General features: G+C 44.6%; 1 long non-coding RNA gene across 1 annotated transcript in view; it reads right to left on the bottom strand.

Annotated features, from left to right (window-relative positions):
* Nucleotides 1-17,943, bottom strand: part of LOC125282740 (uncharacterized) — a 46,889-nt gene that overhangs the window by 18,667 nt on the left and 10,279 nt on the right. Inside the window, exon 4 of the long non-coding RNA XR_007189941.2 lies at nt 16,757-16,905. This is a non-coding gene — a long non-coding RNA (uncharacterized LOC125282740). The remainder of the gene's footprint in view (nt 1-16,756; nt 16,906-17,943) is intronic.

The raw sequence follows: 17,943 nt of genomic DNA, 5'->3' as shown, positions 1-17,943 counted from the left end.
GTGCGGGTTTTCTTGAGGAACAAAAAGCTACTTTTTATGTCGACGACGGAACACTCTTAGCAACGGTGCATGCCCTAGGCGAACCCCAGGAATGAGGTCAGGGTGTCTTACTCCACACATGCTTATCTTCAGCTGAAAGCCAACCGTGACACTGGCATCTGAGTGGAAGGAGTTGATTTGGGAGGTGACCCCAGGGAGAACCAACAGGGGAGCAGGGAGAGAAACCCAAACAGGGTGTGTTAATGGGCAGTTCCCGCTGGGGTTCAATCCTTCTGGGGACAGCTGGGGGACAGCATAGGATATATGCAGAGCGCCAGCTTTCTAGGGGCAAGGCAGCTGGAGTATCGATCCATCAGTTCCTCCCCGCCATTGGCTGAGGGTTATTCCAGGGCCTTTCAGCTCCCGGGCACAAGCTTTGCTCTGAGCACGGACTCAGCACACTCCTTTAGCCAGAGATGGCTTTCAGTCAGAGAGTGGCAGCTGCTTGTGGGGTTGCTCGTGTGCGAGAAAACAGTGGGGGCCAAGGATACGTAAGCAGAGACCAGACAGAGTCTGTCATAGATCCCTACCGTCCCTCTCACTGTCCCTCCCTTATTTTCTCCTTTCTTCCTTCCAGTCTTTTAATAAGGAACTCCTTTGAGGGAAGTTGTAAGTATGTGCAAACTTGCTCCAGGAGGAAATCCATACTGAGAAGTCTAGGATAAATAAATAAAGAACAGAGAAGAAAAACAAAGGGTCCGGCTCAGCCTTCCTTTTGTCTGGGAAGTCCCCAAGCCTCTCCTCCCATGGCCTGCCCCTCCGCCTAAGTTAGGTGACCATTCCGTGGTTCCAGTAGCACGCTGAGGGCACCCCCACCTACCCCCATCACCCTGACTTGTGATCACTGATTCATCTATCACCCTTCCACATCAAGGCATTTGTTTGTTTGTTTGTTTGTTTGAATTTCTGCATTCCCTGAACAAACTTGCTTGACACTGAAAGCTGCTTAATTAATCTCTCAAAGATGAATGAAAGGTACCTTTGAATGATTCCACTCTTATCTCTACCAAACGTTTAAAAGTTTACCATTCAGGACGAGAACTCCCAACCAAGTTCCATTGCAACTTTTTTTTTTTTTTTAAGATTTTTTATTTATTTTAGTGAGAGAGAAAGAGAGAGAGAGAGAATGAGTGGGGGTGGGGGGAGAGGCAGAGGGAGGGCAGTCATTCTACTCCAGGGATTTTCAACCTCTGCACTATTGACATTTTAGACCAGAACCTTCTTCTTGGTGGAAGTTGTCATATGTATTGCAGGATGTTTAACAGCATCCCTGGCCTCTACCCACTAGATGCCCGTATCATTCCTTCCAATCCCCAGATAGTGCCACAATGTCCCATGCGGGTAAGATCATCCCCAGCAGAGACCCAATGGTCTAACAGAAGCCTGGTGAGGAGTTGGCTAACCACGATCTCTGGGCCAAATCTGGCCTGCAGCCCATTTTTGTAAGACTTATGTTAAAAATGGTTCTGACATTTGTAAAGAGTTGTTAATAAAGAAAAACCAAACAAAGAAGAATAGATGATAGAGAATATTTGTGGCCCTGATGTGATGGGAAATGCCCTGGGCTGGAAGGACACAAAAGGTGCCCATCACCTCTGGGCCCAGAGCGAAGCAATCCTCTGGACACTAAGTGCCTCCTCAGTCAAATGAAGCTGTAGGACCAACTTGGGGAGTTTGTGAGTTGACATACAGTATCTAAGCACATGGGAGGACAGCAGTAGGACAGGAAGAGACCCCTCATGTGACCACCACATTCTCATCACAAAAGATCTTGATCCTTAGTCAGACAAGGGCGGTCTTGGGAAGAACCCGGGAGAATGGTTTGATCCTCTTATGCCCTACTGGGTGAGAAAGCTGATAGAGGGCCTCTGTGCGATTCAACAGTGCTCATGCCTGGAGAAGCAAAGATGAGTGACAAATGGTTCACTTAGGGGAAGGTAGACAGCAGGCAGAATTTAAATTCAACACCATAGATGTTACAAACATGCCATGCCTGGAAACGAACATGGAGGGGTCCAAGAAGGCTTTCTAGAGAAGGGGGCATTGTGTAGGAGACGGACTCATGAAGGCATTCGCTAAGTGAGGGGTGCTTTCAGAGGAGGAAGGAGGCAGGGGAGGTTGCTCTCCAAAAAGAACACAGCATGAATAAAGGCTGGAGGCATAAGAGCGCGGGGTATCTGAAGAGCTATGGGGAGTCCGGTGTCACCAGAGGGGAAAGCGAGAAGTGAGGAGTCGGAGAAGTAGACACGGGTCATAAAGGGCCGCATAACACATGCTGAGGAACCTGTCTTTTATTCCGTAGGCGATGAGAAGTCACAAAATGAATTACTTTTTTCACTAGTGACATGGTAAGTTTTGGATAAATCATTCTCCCTTATGGAAGAACAGTCCGGGAACTGTATTCTGAGGAAAATTCTTTTCTCGCTCTTTTAAATGATAAAACGAACACATGTGACATTGTAGAAACTCTGGAAAGTGTACCAAAGCATTAAAATTACACATCAACTCTTCATGCAGAGGTAACTGTTAAGAACTTTTTGGAACACATTTTTTTCCGCTCTGTTTTCTATCCATATTTCTAAGTAGCTGAGATCACAGGTATATTGTACTTTGTTGTCATTGTTTTTAAATTTGTTTCATATCTATTTCCCAGTACCTGATAATGGAGCCAATAAGAGGCTTTCTCCCTGGTCTCCCTCCCTCTACCCTTCTTACGCACCCCCCTGCCCCGCCCTGACCCTAGCCCACTCTATTCTCAACACAGAAGCTGAAGGAATTCTCTCAACGCGTACAGAGAACTATAAATAACAATAAGAAAAGAGTTGCATATACACTCACTATCCAGAGTCTCACTGTGAACATACTGATGTGTTTTTCCATGTCCTTTTTCTGTGATTATTTTTAAATAGCTTAGGTTACATGGAGCATAGTCATTGTTTTTCATTTTCTTTTGGCATAAGCCCAACTGACAATAGGAAGTCAATTATACAAACTAATATTTATTAAAAAAATAATTCGCCATTCACACAATCTTCCAAATAACCTAGATATCCGACCCTGCGGCCCCAGCCCCAGGTCGAGAGAGGCCACCATAGAGAAGCAGATTTAGTCTGAATTCCTAAATTTTAAATTGTTTTCTGGTGATACGGCCTCAGCTTGTAAAAGAGATAGCATCTTTAATACGAAATTTGCTATCATGTTTGCTTTAAGGATGTTACTGAGGCCTTGTCCACTGCAGCAGGCAATGTCTCCTTTAAGAGGCCTCAAGAGAAACATTCTTTTCATAGCTATTGCTAAAAAATGTTTTGCTTCTCCTTAACAGCACGAGTTTTAAGAAAACTTATTGACAGTGCAATCCAGGTAACCCAACGTATTCTGTTCTTTTTCTTGGCTACCAGGAGACTAGAGCTGACGTTCTAGCATATGAACTAGTAGTACATGTGACACGGTATTCTGCAGTGTATAGAACAATATTGCCTTTACATATATATATATAAAATCTTCTTACAGGCAATATTGGTCCACATGCAACACAGCACCACCAGTATGAGTTTAATTCTTTTAAAATCATCATCTAGACAGCAAAAGACCAAAAAAGAAAATTTGAGCCAATTGATTATTTTAAAAATATTCTCAATGCACATTATCTTCAGTTCCCTTATTAACTATGGAACATATAAATGCAGAAAATGCCCCATTTAACATATATTAGTACTTCAAATACTGGCCCCCATGTAGAACTTTATAGCATACATTTGTGTCCTAAACTTTTATCTATCCTTAACTTATCGTACCCTTATTTTCTCCTTCCCTTGACTTTTGTGAGATTATAATTATGTATAATATTTATACGTGCGCAGCATGTATATTCATATATATCCATAAGTAATGTATACATATGCATGTATTCCTACAATGCACTATCTCCTATGGTATAGTCATTTTTATAACATTTTTGGAATGAGAAAAGGTCTCAATTAGCCGCTGCGGTACAGACCAGGAGGCAGGGCCAGTCTGGAGACAGGGACGCCCGTTAGAGAAGTAAGGCCAAGTGACAGGCAACGCCAGTTTGAGCTAAGGCCACAAATGTTCACATGCGGAGAAGGAAGTAAGATGAGAGATGTTTGTGAGGCAGAAACATCTCAACTTAATGACAGGTTAGCTGGGATGGAAAGAGAAGTGACCTCTAGGTTTCTGGCTTAGACATGGAGTTACCAGTCGGGGCAGGGAGTGATCTGTGAGGAAACATGCAGCACTCGTTCTTGAACACGCTGAATTGAAGGAAACTGTCTAGGACAGCCAGATGGAGATGTCAAGCTTTCTCTCCCACTCCATAAATTTCCATTGACGTTCATTTGCTCCCATCACTTTCTCTGCCTGGAATACAGCCACTTTTGCTTCGAATACTGACCAAATCTGAGCCATCTTTCTGGCCCCAGCTGAGTTCCTAAACTTCCAAGGAAGCATTTTTGCTCACTTCTTTCGTCTGATTCCCCATAGCTCTTATGATCAGTATTCTGTTCAGAGCAAAGGCTTGAAGTGCCCCATCTTGCTACAGTTTTATCTCAGAGGTGAAATTCATCTACTTGTTCGTTCTGTAACCGTTCAGTGAGAACCATCCACGTGTCCTGGCTAGGTGACGGGCACAGCGATGGTTCAGGCATGGTCCTGGCTGTCCATTGGAAGAGGAGACAGCACCCCAGAAACAGGTCACTGTATGCCTTCTGAAGGCCCACGAGGTCCATTCTCTTTTTATAGTCTCTCGCGGTGGCTTGCTCAGGCTACACACAGAGCCAATCTCACCGAACAGCGTATCAGCTGGCGGATTCTTGATTCAAGCTCGCAGAAGAGGAACTCCATAGCAAAACCTGGGGGATGAAATGTGTATCTTTTTGAGCCACCGAGATTCCCTTATACAATTTGAGTCATGACAGCAAATAATGCAGGCCCTGCATTTGTGGCTTTCATCCGCTTGGCCGTATTAGGTCGGCTCCTGCTGCTTAACCCCCAGAAGACGCAAAAAACTCATCTGAACCTCTGATGCGGCCAGCAAGGTTTTGTTCTTGCAGAGTGAACTTTGTTTTTAATAGCGGGCAAGAGGAATTAAAGTCAGGGCAGTGAAGACCCTTCCTACTCAGATGCGTAAGGCAGGATAGGTGACTGAGTAGTGTTACAGAAAGTACGAGTTGGGAATTGGAAAGAGTTATCTTCAGGTTCTGAATCTGTCCTTAACTAACTGCTTTGACTTAGGCAAGCAGCTCCCTTCCTTAATTCATAAAAGGAGGTAGCTAGAAAGGTGATATTTCAGAACACTTTTTGTTCTTCTTCTGTTTTGTTTTGTGAGATTAAAAGGGGAAAATGTCTGTAGTTACGAGTTTTTCTGAATGACAGTTACTCAGAGTGAGTTCTCTTGGGCTCCAACCATGTCCATGGGAAGATCTAGGAGTAGAAATACAGATACAGAAGTTAGGCAATACTTGGGTGTTGTCCTGGAGAAACTTTTCCACTGCATGAGAATGATTTATCCAGAAGGGACAACGTGCCTGGGTTGAGGGGGGTGTCCTGAAGTCTCAACACCTCCAGCCTGTTGCCCCGGAGGGTGAAGGTATGGGGAGAGTCCTCACCAGGGCACCGTGGAGAAAGCTCTAGGCCTGAAATGGAGGACGTCACTCCTGGCCCCACTTCTTGCTGCTGATGGGGCTTGGGACAAAGTTTGAGATCTCTCTAGACCTCAGTCTCTTTGCTTAAAACATAAGGGTTTTTCTTTAATTTCCCTTCTACCTCTAGCATCCTATAACCTCTTGTAAAGTGCATGTACATGTGGGTATGTGTATGGTTTGCAGGAAATGCTTTGTTTAAAACTGCAAGTACTTTTAGTTTTCATAATGACCGCGTCTGATAATTTCTAACTTTCTGAAAACAAACAGCTTCTCGGCTTTCTTCAGCGCAGCACAGAGTTGTGAAAAGCACACAGGCTTTGAAAGCCCAGAGACTTTGGCCCACGATCCACCGCTGCCACGTCTTAACTGCGTGGCTCTGGGCATGTCGCATCTAATTTACAACATTCGTTTACTTCTTCCAGAAATTGCACATTATATCACTGGTGTATATTTTTGTTGTGATGAGTGCCTGGTACAGATGCTGGCACAGCCCATCTTTAATAATTGGTAACTCTTCTCTTGTAATGTCTGCCGGCTTTAAAGAGACACTCGAGTCTACTAATCAAATGACTAATGGATGAACAGTGCTGTCATTTTTGTTTTTAAGACAAAATGAGTCTTTTATTTTTGACTCATTTAGCAAAACATCTTAAAATCCAACAATGAATGTTTGTTGGCAGCTCAGACGCTTGTGGCGCTGGGGAGGGCCTGGTTATCTGCCACGGATGAGGGCTCCGGGGGTACCCTCTCTCCAGCTAGAGCAGGGGGCTCTCCACTGAAAGGAGGGGGAGTGGCGGTCAGTTTTTAAAAATTTATTCTACAAAAGAATGAGGTAACAGCGTCTTGATGCAGGAGAGAAAACAAATGCACAAGCTCTCCAGGCTCCGTTTCTTCCTTTATAAAATCAGGGGCTGTACCAGATTATTTTTAAGGCCTCTTTATGAGTTTATAATTTTGGCTTATAAACTGGATCTGGATATAATTTCAAAGCAATCTGAAGAGATAAATTCTAAAATGGAGTTTTAAGACCAGCAGCGTGATTGCGGTAAATTAAAGCACAACTACTTTAGAGGACGATGTCCATTTGGATGTGTAATTCAAGTCAGGTTATTTTAATGGTATTTACTGGATGCCTACTTTGCTGCATTCCAGTGGCTTGGTTACTTTTGCAGCCACACCTCAGACATGTGGGAAGAACAGGAAAAGATGGAGGAAGAGACGGAGACAGAATGAGGTAGAAGGTCAGGCCGAGAGGAAGGACTACGCAAGGCTGGTGGTGTTCTGGCCACACTGACTCTTTCATACGGTATGTCGTACTTGACTCGGTGTATGCCTGAAGTAGCTTAGAAGCACGTGTAAATCGAATCATGTTCTGTTGAAAACACTTCCGTGATAAAACGTTTTTGTCAAAAGAGATGTTATTCCTTCATTCTAAATCCACATTAGATCTGCTTAAAGTAAAGTTCAACTCTAGTTCTTTTCCTGGAGAGGAAAAGTGATGTCAAGCCACCCCGATGAGAGCCCGGTGTGGGAACAGCTTGTCTGGCCTCCTGAGCTCTCTGGGGGAAAGTAGATGGAGAGGAGGAACAGACACATATTCCAGAACTGGACTTTGAATGGGCCTTTGGCCAAACTTGGCCCAATTTCTCAACTGAGAGAAAGCACTGACCAAAGCTGAATGCTGACTCCAAGCCAACTTGCTCTGGACATGTCGTCCTCTGCCAGGCAAGCGCAGCACCCTCTCCCCAAGGCACTTACCCAGCCAGGGGCAGGAGATGCCCGGACAAGAAGCTGCACCGTTTCCCCCCTTCCTTACTGGCTGGTGCCAGCTTTTGTACAGCTCTCACGACCAGGGGAGGGGGAGGAGATGGAAGGAAAAGATGGGCAAGTGGGGAGAGAGGAGATAGGGCCACCCATGGAGATGCAGGGTGCAGAGAAGCCAGGAAAAGCCAGGAGGGAGTCGTCGCGGAAGAAGAAAACAAGTTGAACACACTTGGGGACTAAGGGAAAAATGAGGAAGGGCTTCAGGGAAACCTCGTGAACATGATGGAGAAGGAGGAAGGGAAGGGTCCGAGGATGGAAAGCGAGTTGGGAAGAGATACAGAGGAGTTGGATAGAGTCAGAACTCCACCAGGTGTGAACCCAGACCCCAAGTTCAAACCTTCTTGATTTAGAAAAATGTCCTGTGATTAACTCTTCAATATGAAGCCCAGTGTGTAGGAATTTCCTTTAACTGTTGCTTCTTTACATACTTCTGGAATGACAAGGAATTTAAGCATGTTAGCTCATTTTCCAGAAAGATTCATGGCAGGATTTCTAACTCTGCAGAGACTGCATTTGCAGAAGTGGTAACAGGAATGGCATGCTGAAATGTTGGTGGGGGTTGAAGAGGAGGAGGGGTTAATATTCAAAATTAGGTTGGTGTTCCATTTGAAGTCACTGCTTTAGTTTCAATATAAATATAAGGAATGGAAGAACTGCATTACTGGGCAATCGAGGTTCTAATACCCAACATGCCTTGTCCCGGAGAGAACGCAAACACATGGGACTCGTAGACATTTCAAATGTCCCCCAGTGCTCCATTTGCCCATGCAGTTACATCAGAGAGCAAGAGTGTACGAATCTTGGTTCTTTCACGGTACCTGTCTTCCTAGAGGTAGACTTTTCAGACTGAAGGTAAAAGAGGACAGAATCAAATGGTTGAAGTAACCTACACATTATGGACCCAGCCTCTGGGAGAGAAACAAAGGTTAAGAGGCAACATCTATAATGGCTAAGTCACAGGGTCGGTCAATGCAATTTTGCCATGGACATAAACACTCCCTATCAGCCCTGAGATAACACTCCCAGAGCAGCTGACTCTTCTTCTCAGAGGTGTGTGCACACTTGGAACTAATTACTAATAGTTTAGTAATTATTCATTTAATATCTGTCTTCCTCTCTAGACTGTAAGCCTACAGAGGGGCTTTTCTAGGTGCTCAACAAATGGGAAGTACCAACAAATCTTGGTTGTCTGACTGCAAATACCACACCACTGAACTGTGTAGAAAATACATCTCTCGCTGTGTTGTGGCTAATTTAGAAGAAGTGGCATAGGATAGTGGAAAAGCCCTTGATATCAAGACGGCAGCTCTGCTCATGCCCCAGCTCTATTAACTTGTACAACTTTGGCCAAGTCACTTCCCCATCTCAATCTCTGACTCCTTTGCTACGAAATACCAAGATTAGATTCAATGACCTCTGAGGCCAACACGGCTCTCATAGTCTGTGATTCAGCTTTCATGTAAAGTGGACAGGGGAGGTTTATTTGTGACCACGACAAAACATTAGGAACTCATAAAAATGCCAAATACCACCTAGAGGAAAAGTGGAAACAAGATTTTGTATGAAATATGCTTGGGTTGCATGATGCAAATGTTTCTTTTGTGAGAGAAAGAAGGCCATAGGATATGATTACTTAACCTGCCACTGAGCTTCCTGGGCAGGTCTGGCCAAGCTACAGATACCTATCGCTCTTGTTCAAGGTCCATTTCCTACTGAGTTGTCACATTGTTGAATTATTGTCGAGTTGAAGTCCAAAAGGGGAAATATTTTGCAATCTAGGGTTGGACCCTGGAGCTATACAATCATGATTACTGATACAGAGTTTCCCAGAAATACTCTGCGCACCAGGGCCACACTGAGGAGCCCTCACATTTCTATGCGCCATTTTGTGAACTTACTCCACCAGCAGCACTGCCGGTCTGTGAATGTTTTCTAAAGGAGCTGGTAAAAAGATTTCATTCTGCCTTCCATTGAACCATTTCTTTTCTTTAATTATTTGTGAGATAAACTTTTAAATAAGACTCTTTTTAATAGCTCGGTTTAAAAAACACTTTAGGAACAAGGTCATATTTGTCTTCACAAAAAGAGTAATCTGTGTATTGAGCCAGAGGATAATAAAGCCTGGAGCTTCCTGAATCTTAACACAGATGCTGTTTTGACGATTGTTGACTTTTACTCCCACCATCCTAAGAGAATTCTTCTTCATGGTGTTGTTTTCACACTTGTGATTTGGACCTAATCATTTATGATCATGGTGATAAAAGGATAGGCATTCCTGGTTGGGCGTTCAGAAGCCCCAGCTTTTCCACCAGTCAGTGTATGACCCTGAGTAAGTTCCTGCCTCTCCTGGCCTCAGTTCGTTTCCCTGTGAACTATTCAGCCAGTGCCCAGAAGCTCTGGGTTCTATGGAGAGCCTCTGAAGTCAAGGGGAGAGGCAGGTGGGAAGAGAAGAACCAAGAAGCAGATGGGCTCCGGGTTTCCATAGCAGGAGTTCACTCTTATATTTTATGCGTTCAGAGTCTGCATAAAATTTCACTGAAGAAAGGATTCCGCTGCTTGTAAAGAGTTCGAAAAGCACAGGACTTGATGATCTCTAAAAAAATATCTTCTGAGCTCATGTTCACATAAATTTGTGAACTCAGATACATAAACATGCACATTTACACACCCCCTCTCCACAGCGCAAAAACCCAAACTGGTTAATGTTCCATGGATCATGTTGAAAAAGAATCCTGGTTTCATTTTCTTTTCATGCTATTGTCCCCCACAGGCTGCCCCCAGGTGCTTCTGGGAGTTGGAGAAGCATCGTATTTGGCTCAGTCTTCAGTTGAAAGCTTAGCTAGAATTGAAGCTTTAACTTTTAGAAGAGAAGCTTAGAGCTCACCTATCTACCCCTTCACCTTGTACGTGAGGAATCTAAGGCCTGAAAGGTGAGTGACTCACCCAAGGTCACATAACTGGTTGGTGGCAAAGCCATGGTCAGAAGCCAGGTCTCTAAATCCCAGCTAGGGCCCTTCCCAGTACACCACGCTCTTGGAAAATGAGGGAACCACAAATGGGATGTCCGGACGTCTTCTGTTGATTCAAAAATAAAAATATTCCTCATCTGTCTCTGTGGTATGGGTTGATCTTTAGATCTACCAAGATCCTAAAAAAAAAAAAAATAGTGCATACACACACACACACACACACACACACACAGGCACTTTGCCAAGGGGATAAGGGGTAATGAAAAATCCTTGGCAAGTGGGTACTTCAAAGCTTCAGAGGGTTTATCTAAAGAAGACTTTGAATAAAGTGCAATGTTTTATGGGTTCTCCTAATCCCCAGTAAATGTGCCTTGCTGAATAAGCAGAAACATTTTTAATGACTACTGGAGAGTTACAGACCCAGATTTGTGACTGTGTGTTAGCGCTTGGTTTCCTGGAACCTTTCGTCTCCTGCTTTACAAACCTAGAGGTAGAATTTGTGTCTATGCCACTGGTTCCGAGCTCAAGTCTTCAGAGAGCCTGAGGCTTTTCCCTCTGAAGGCTGGCAGCCAGTTACTCTTTACTCAGACCTATCAACCACTACTTCTACTGTCACTGTCTCCACCTCTCTCTCCACCATGAAGAATATCCTTTGATCTCAGTTTAGCTTCACAATATCCCTGGAGGTGTGTCCTATGTGAGTCCAGAACCTGTTCTCAACTGGGAAGTGGGTGGTGGGTGAGCATCTGAGATAGGTAGTTTGTTGAGTTCAGGCCACGAGGGGGATCCCACATCTGGGAAAGTCTAGGGGAGTCAGGTCATGATGTGGGAGGCTGGAGGTCTAGAGAAAACAGAGGCTCAAGGCCCTGTGGTTCAAGACTTGGGGAAGGAGGCTGAGGGCTGGGAGAGCTGGGGGGCTGTGAGGACAGCAAAGCTGGCCAGCTCTCCCAGCCTCGCTAACCCTGCCGGCCCTTCTTCTGGGGCCTTAAGCCATTCCATTCTGGGCAGCAACTTCAATGGGGTTGGAATTGTAAGAATTTATCCAGTCTTTTGGAGCTTACACTCCGTGGGTGTAATGAGCAAATGGGGCATTTGCAGGGCAGGCAAGATTTCAGGCTCTAGGCTATAAATTCGGGCCCTGTGGCTTTCTGAGGTCCTTTTCAGGGCTCATACTGGGTCTCCTAAACTTACTCTTCCCTTTGAAGCAGTTCTACTTTTGAAAAATTCATGTCATGTTTCCAGTGGCATCCCCCTCTTGACAACGAAAATTCCTTTTCAGGAGAGGAGGGTTTAATGGTTACTTGACCAGTGTGTGGATTAATGTGACATAGAGAAGCACGGCCAGCATGCTTTAATAAAACCTACCAGAGAGCACAGTGTAAGAAGAGGTACCAGACACAGAGAGTGAAGTCAAGTAGAGCAGAATTGTTGTTGTCTTTACCTTCTGCAGCAAAGGAAACAAAACAGGAATTGAGAAGAGTCAAGGTTAGGATGGGCATGGCCTCTCCCAAGGCTAACTCTGTAAAAAATGCTAGATGATGGAATGAAAATTCAGGAAGAAGACAGACACACTTTAAAAAAATATAGTAAGTTCCAAAAATGATTCATGCAGGATTCTGATTTGGGAGGGGGGATTTTGAAAGAAAAATCAGAAAAATGACAACACCCTTCTACCTGAAGTGAAAATAACTCGTGTCCTTTCTTCCAACTTCAGGTCTGGTTAAGTCTTTATCCTGTAAAGTGGGGTAGAAGAAAAATAGCTCTGACTCCTATCCCGTGCTGAAAGCTTGAAGATTTTCAAGACAAGAAAAGGCTTTTGTGAGGCCCATAGCTCAGAGGTAAATGGAAGACAAAAACTTTAGGAGTGAGAAGAGAGGCAGAGACTGCCTGGGGAAAGAGAGACAAGAAGGTACCGGGAGAAAATGAAGGGAGTCCACGTAGAACACTTTTTATCAGCCAAGAAGCATTTACTTGAGGATACCCCTAATGGCAATAAGGCTCCACACTTAACTATAAAGCAAGAAAAATGATGAGAAAGAGCCTGCATCCAACTTGCCATGCCTCATCACAACTAAGTCTAACATTGAGAACATTCTAGAAGTTCTGGGTATGTTTCCCCTTGGGCCAACTACCCACATTACAGTAACTAGATTAAACCTAAGACATTTTCAGTGTGGATCTCAGGGAGGCCTAGGGAGGGCATATTTTTTGTTAATAGAGGAATCCAGAGAGATTTGACAGATGTGCTGTGATAAAGTTCGTTCACTGAGTGTATGCTCTAAGTCACCTACCTGTTCTGCAAAGTCATGGGGCTCTATGGGTTTAGAAGGAGGAAACACTGATATCATGTCAATTGTACTGAGTATCTATTGTCATGCAACAAATTTTTAAAAATGTGACCCACTTCTATGCTGTCTACAGGAAACTCACTTCAAATATAATGATATAGTCCTCTTGAAAGTAAAGGAATGGAATAAGGTAGGGCATACAAACACTAACCAAAGGAAAACAGAAGTGGCTATATTAATAACAAATAAAGTAGATTTCAGAGCAAAGAAAATGACCAGAGATAGAAAGGGGCATTCTGTAATGATGAAAGGGTCAATCCACCAAGCAGACATAACAATCCTTAATGTGTATACACCAGACAGAGTTGCAAAATATGTGAAGCAAAACCCAACAAAACAGAAAGGAGAAATAGACAAATCTACAATGATAGCTGGAGACTTCAGCACCTCTTTCTCTCTCAATAAATGATAGAACAACTAGTCAGGAAATTAGCAAAAATATAAAAGAATTCAACAGGACCCTTAACCAACAGAATCTGATTGACATTTATAGAATACCACCCAACAGCAGAATACACATTCTTTTCAAGTCCCAAGGTAACAGATATGTCTTTGACTATTTTCAAAGCCCAGGCATATCTCACATACAGCTTATGTACCCTTATGTCTCTGACACAGGACATACTTTTCTCTTTCATTAGGAATGCATACATGTAGTAAGTCTTATGTACATAAATTAATTTATTCCATTTACATCCTTTATTGTGTATCAGGCACTGTGTTAGATGCTTGGTTATGTGAAGAACTCAGCCAATACTTGACCAGAATTACATGGGGAGTCAGAGCTCCAGATGGGATAAAAGTTGAGTGAATATTTGGAATAGAGTGGGGACACAAAGGGATAGACTCCACCTGGTGTGGGTCCCAGAGAGAGGAGTCAGAAAAGGCCTCAGACAGGAAGAAGTTTCATTCGTGTCAGTTCTTGAAAGATAATTAGGCGTGATCTAGTCGTCCTGAGACAACTAGCGTGACCACACCCCTCACATGCACTTTTGTGCATATAGGCAGCGTATATATTTGTTGATATCCCAAGCAGTGATGCCAACCTTGTGGCCAAGGCACCCCAGAAAGAAAATCTACTGCACCATTGCCCCTTCAGATCATTTCTATCTACCTCTAGGTCCGGGGGGTAGGAAGAAACGTGGTTCCAACAGCCTTGCTCGTATTGTTCCTCCGTTCTCTCCACCAGCTGGGGAGTCCCAGCAGCCGTGGAACTTCCAAAGTTAGTGAGGTCAGGATAGACTTGCCGATAAACGGTCATTTAAGTTCTCTACCAACCTTTTCCTGTTGCTTCTAGCTCTGATCCTCTGACTTGTTTCCCACAAGCTTCTGCCAAGCTTCTCAGTCAGGTTGGTCGGACACAGTTGTATACCAGGTGATCTCGTTTTGCTCGTAGAAAATAGGTGTCTGTTACCTAACCCCTCCATCTCCACAGAAACACAGAGAGCCAAAGGGGGGCTCATTTGTTTTCTTGTGATGCTATCAGCATCTTTGGGAAAATATTCCATAGACAAACTGATTTTGGGACACTGGGGCATTTGATGGGAGGAAACTATCCATACAAAGAGTGAATTTTGTACAAACAGCCACTCTGCGAAGGGGAAAACATGATATCCATGGTACTCATTCATACCGCAGGGTAATATATAGATCTATTTATCCTTTGAGTCAAACAAATAAACAGACATAGAGTCCAAGGCTCCTTTTCCCTCCCCGTGGCTGACGAGGAAGAAGGCCTGGGCCTCACTTCACAGACGCCCAGTCACTCCTGAGAAGCACAGTCACAGCATGTTTACATATCACAGCCTTCCGCTACTTCACCGAATGCCTCCTGGCCTTTGCTCAGTGGGCCAGTCGGGCTCCCAGAAAATCCTTCATTCTTTCCCAACTGTGCTGCCCAAGACAGATGTTCTCTATCAAGAACACCAAGTCCTGCCCAGAGGTCGTCGCCAGCAAAAACTCACGAGTGGCCCTTGCCTTTGGGAGATGATGTCATGCCTTGTGGCGACATGTGCTATAATCTCCCCCCAAGGCGGAAGACAGTGTGGACTCACAGTGGGTTGGGGTGGGGGACCGGGTGGGCCAACTCCCTCTCCTGCGATGAGTGGCTGCAGTGTGTAACCCAGCCTAGGAGAGCATCCCTTGTCCCAGGCATCTCCAGGAGAGGATTCTATAGCTCCTTGGATAGCTCTCGGCACGCAAGACGTTCTTCTTCCGAAAGTAATGCTGGAGTATAAGCAAGTGTCCTCTCCTGTGTCCGGCAGAGCTCCCAGCATGGCCCCACCATGTGTGCAGAGCCTGAGGTCTTACATGTCCACGGGGTCCTCTGGTGAGAATTTAGCAGTCTAGCTGCAGGAAGGGAAGCCCCAAAGCCGAGCACTGTACATGACAGGGCCTCGCTTACTCTATGTACATGGACACACGTCTAGCCCCTAACAGCAAGTTTATGGACACTACCATGCTCTCTGACTTCTGAGCCCACAGCCAACAGCAGTCAATTCTCGGAATCCTGGAGCTGGCGGGGACAGGCCTAGTGACATTGCCTAACGCATAGTAGATACTCCATGCCTATTTGTTGAACAAAAAAATTATCAAAGGCGTCAGAAAAGGCACAGCTAACAGGAAGAGAGGGCCCTCCAAAACCATTCAATCTGCCAAAATGGATGCTCTCGTGCCTGGGGTCTTTTAGGACAGGGAAAAGAACTCCAAATTGCAAACTGCCGGCTTGGTGCTAGGTACTTAATTTATTATTTCAATTACTTACATCGTCATCCTGTGAGGTATTAAGAACACATTTGACAGACAAGGAAATGGAAGCACAGAGAAGTGCAGTGGTTTGCGCGGGTCCTTCAGCCAGGAAGAAGGCAGGCCTTGGTCCCGGCTCAGATCTGCCTCAAAGGCCTGTGCTGTCGACAATATAGCTATCACCTCAAACTGAGCTCTTCCTCTTCTCCTTCCTCAATCCTCCGTCTATCCCTCTGCGTCTTTTTTTTTTTTTTTTTTTTTTTTTTTTACGACGTCTGTGTCGTTTTTAACAGATGCCAAACTGGTTTCTCTGTTTCCAGTCTCTGCTGGATATCCCATGCATCATTTTTCAGGCTCTCCCTGAGTAATCTTTATCAAAGCCAATGCAGACCATGTCACTTCCTGTTAGAAATCTCAGGTGCCCCTCATTGGCCTGGCATACCAGGCCCTTCCTGAGCTGGCCCCACTATGCCTTTCCAGAATCATCTCTGCTCCTTCCCACTGCACTGCCCACATCCTGGCCATTCTTCTGCTTTGTTTATGTGACTGCATCAGCTGAGAGGCTCCCCTTCCTTCTCTCGTCCCATGAAACAGGACCCTGCCATCCACCACCACACTGCCACCAACACCACCTTTTATCCCTATCATCAAGGTCCTTTTCCAACATCTTCTTATCTGTGACACCTTCCTGGACTTGCGTGGAACAGCCCCTGCACTGAATTTCCACAACACGGCATCAATTTTCTATCTGTTAGGGATTTTGGTTAATAGATTCCCAATTCCTGGCATAGAGCCAGAAACATAAATAATTAATAATGGCCAACATATGATAGAAAACAGTCAATGCTCATAGACTGAGTAATCAGGTTAAATGATGGTAAGAATGCAGAGTGTGCAGTTGATTTTAGAATGATTTACGTTCATGAACATTTGCATTTGTAAAAAGTGTTGTGCTTAAAGAGGTAAATTTCAATTACATGGAAATACACTTCTATGGCACAGCTCATTCCCTCTCAATTCCAGAGGAATAAAGACATTGTTTTAAATGATAACGTGCAGTTTAAATAAACTCCGGGCCCTGGTCCCCAGCGTTAGTTCATAGGTGATCTCTACATAACCAGAAAGATAGAGTTCACATGTATAAATTCTACAGATTCTATGTGCCACATACCTTTTTGGTGGTCATCCCAGTGGGCAGTCCGGACTTACTGGGACGGCCCCGCAGTGGAGTCAGGCCGGCTTAAGGACGTGTGAGATGGGGGCTGACTGGCTCTCTGATGTACCACCTGCACATCATGGCGTCCGGCTCAGTTTCCTCAGCTACAGAAACGATACAACATGGCTTCTCAAACAGGGTGGTTTTAAAGCAACACCATTAAACCCTTTGGATTAGGATCTCGTTAAATTTGAATACGGATGGGATCTAGGGTGAAGTTTACCTTTGTACTATTCATGAAAGAAAAGGTTTAGAAAACCAAGGACCATATCAACCACATTGCTGGGTGGAGGGATGTGAAAATACCTAAGCCGATCAACTGTCTTTCAGGCACTTCAAGCCCCAGGAAAGCATTTATTTGCATGTAGATGAATGGCAGGACTGCCTCCGCCTGGAACTGCTTTTCTGTTTTCCCCTTTTGCCTCACTAACTTTTACTTACCCTTCAAGTCCTGCCTTAACTGTTACTCCCCATAGAAGTCTCCCCTGACCCCTAGACTAAGTGACTCACTCCTATTATACTCTCAGACTACCCTACATCCTCCATTATTATTTTTTGTAATTTATTTATCAGAGTGAGAGAGAGAGAGAGAGCGCAAGCACAAGCAGGGGGAGCAGCAGGCTCCCTACCGAGCAGGGAGCTCAATGCGCGACTCTATCCTGGACCCTGGGATCATGACCTGAGCTGAAGGCAGACGCTTAACGACTGAGCCACCCAAGTGCCCCTCCTCTTTCTTTCTTTCATCCGCTATTTATTAAAAGCCTACTTTGCATCAGGTCTGTGTTAGGTGATAACGTAGACACAATTTTCTGCACAAAGCAACTCTCTGCATCCCACTCATGTGTATACAGAACCCCCATAATGCTTTGCAGCCCTTGTCTACGGAGGTAGACAACCAGGTTGTAAGCTCCTCGAACTCAGAGCTGGGGTCTTGTCCATCTGACATCACCAGCAGCCGGCACAATGAGTGGCACACAGTAAGTACTTCATAATTGCATGTGGAGTGGTGAGAACATTTCTGTCATCTCAAAAAGAAACCTCTATCATCTGCAGTCATTTCTCATTCCTTATTATTCCCATCCCCTGGAAACCACTAGTACACATTCCATCTTTCATATAAATGGAATCACACAATGTGCTGT

Source organism: Ursus arctos, unplaced genomic scaffold, assembly GCF_023065955.2.
Source record: "Ursus arctos isolate Adak ecotype North America unplaced genomic scaffold, UrsArc2.0 scaffold_17, whole genome shotgun sequence".
NCBI classification, from domain to species: Eukaryota; Metazoa; Chordata; class Mammalia; order Carnivora; family Ursidae; genus Ursus; species Ursus arctos.
The sequence above is the reverse complement of the archived record's forward strand: the minus strand, read 5'-3'. Positions and strand labels throughout refer to the sequence as shown.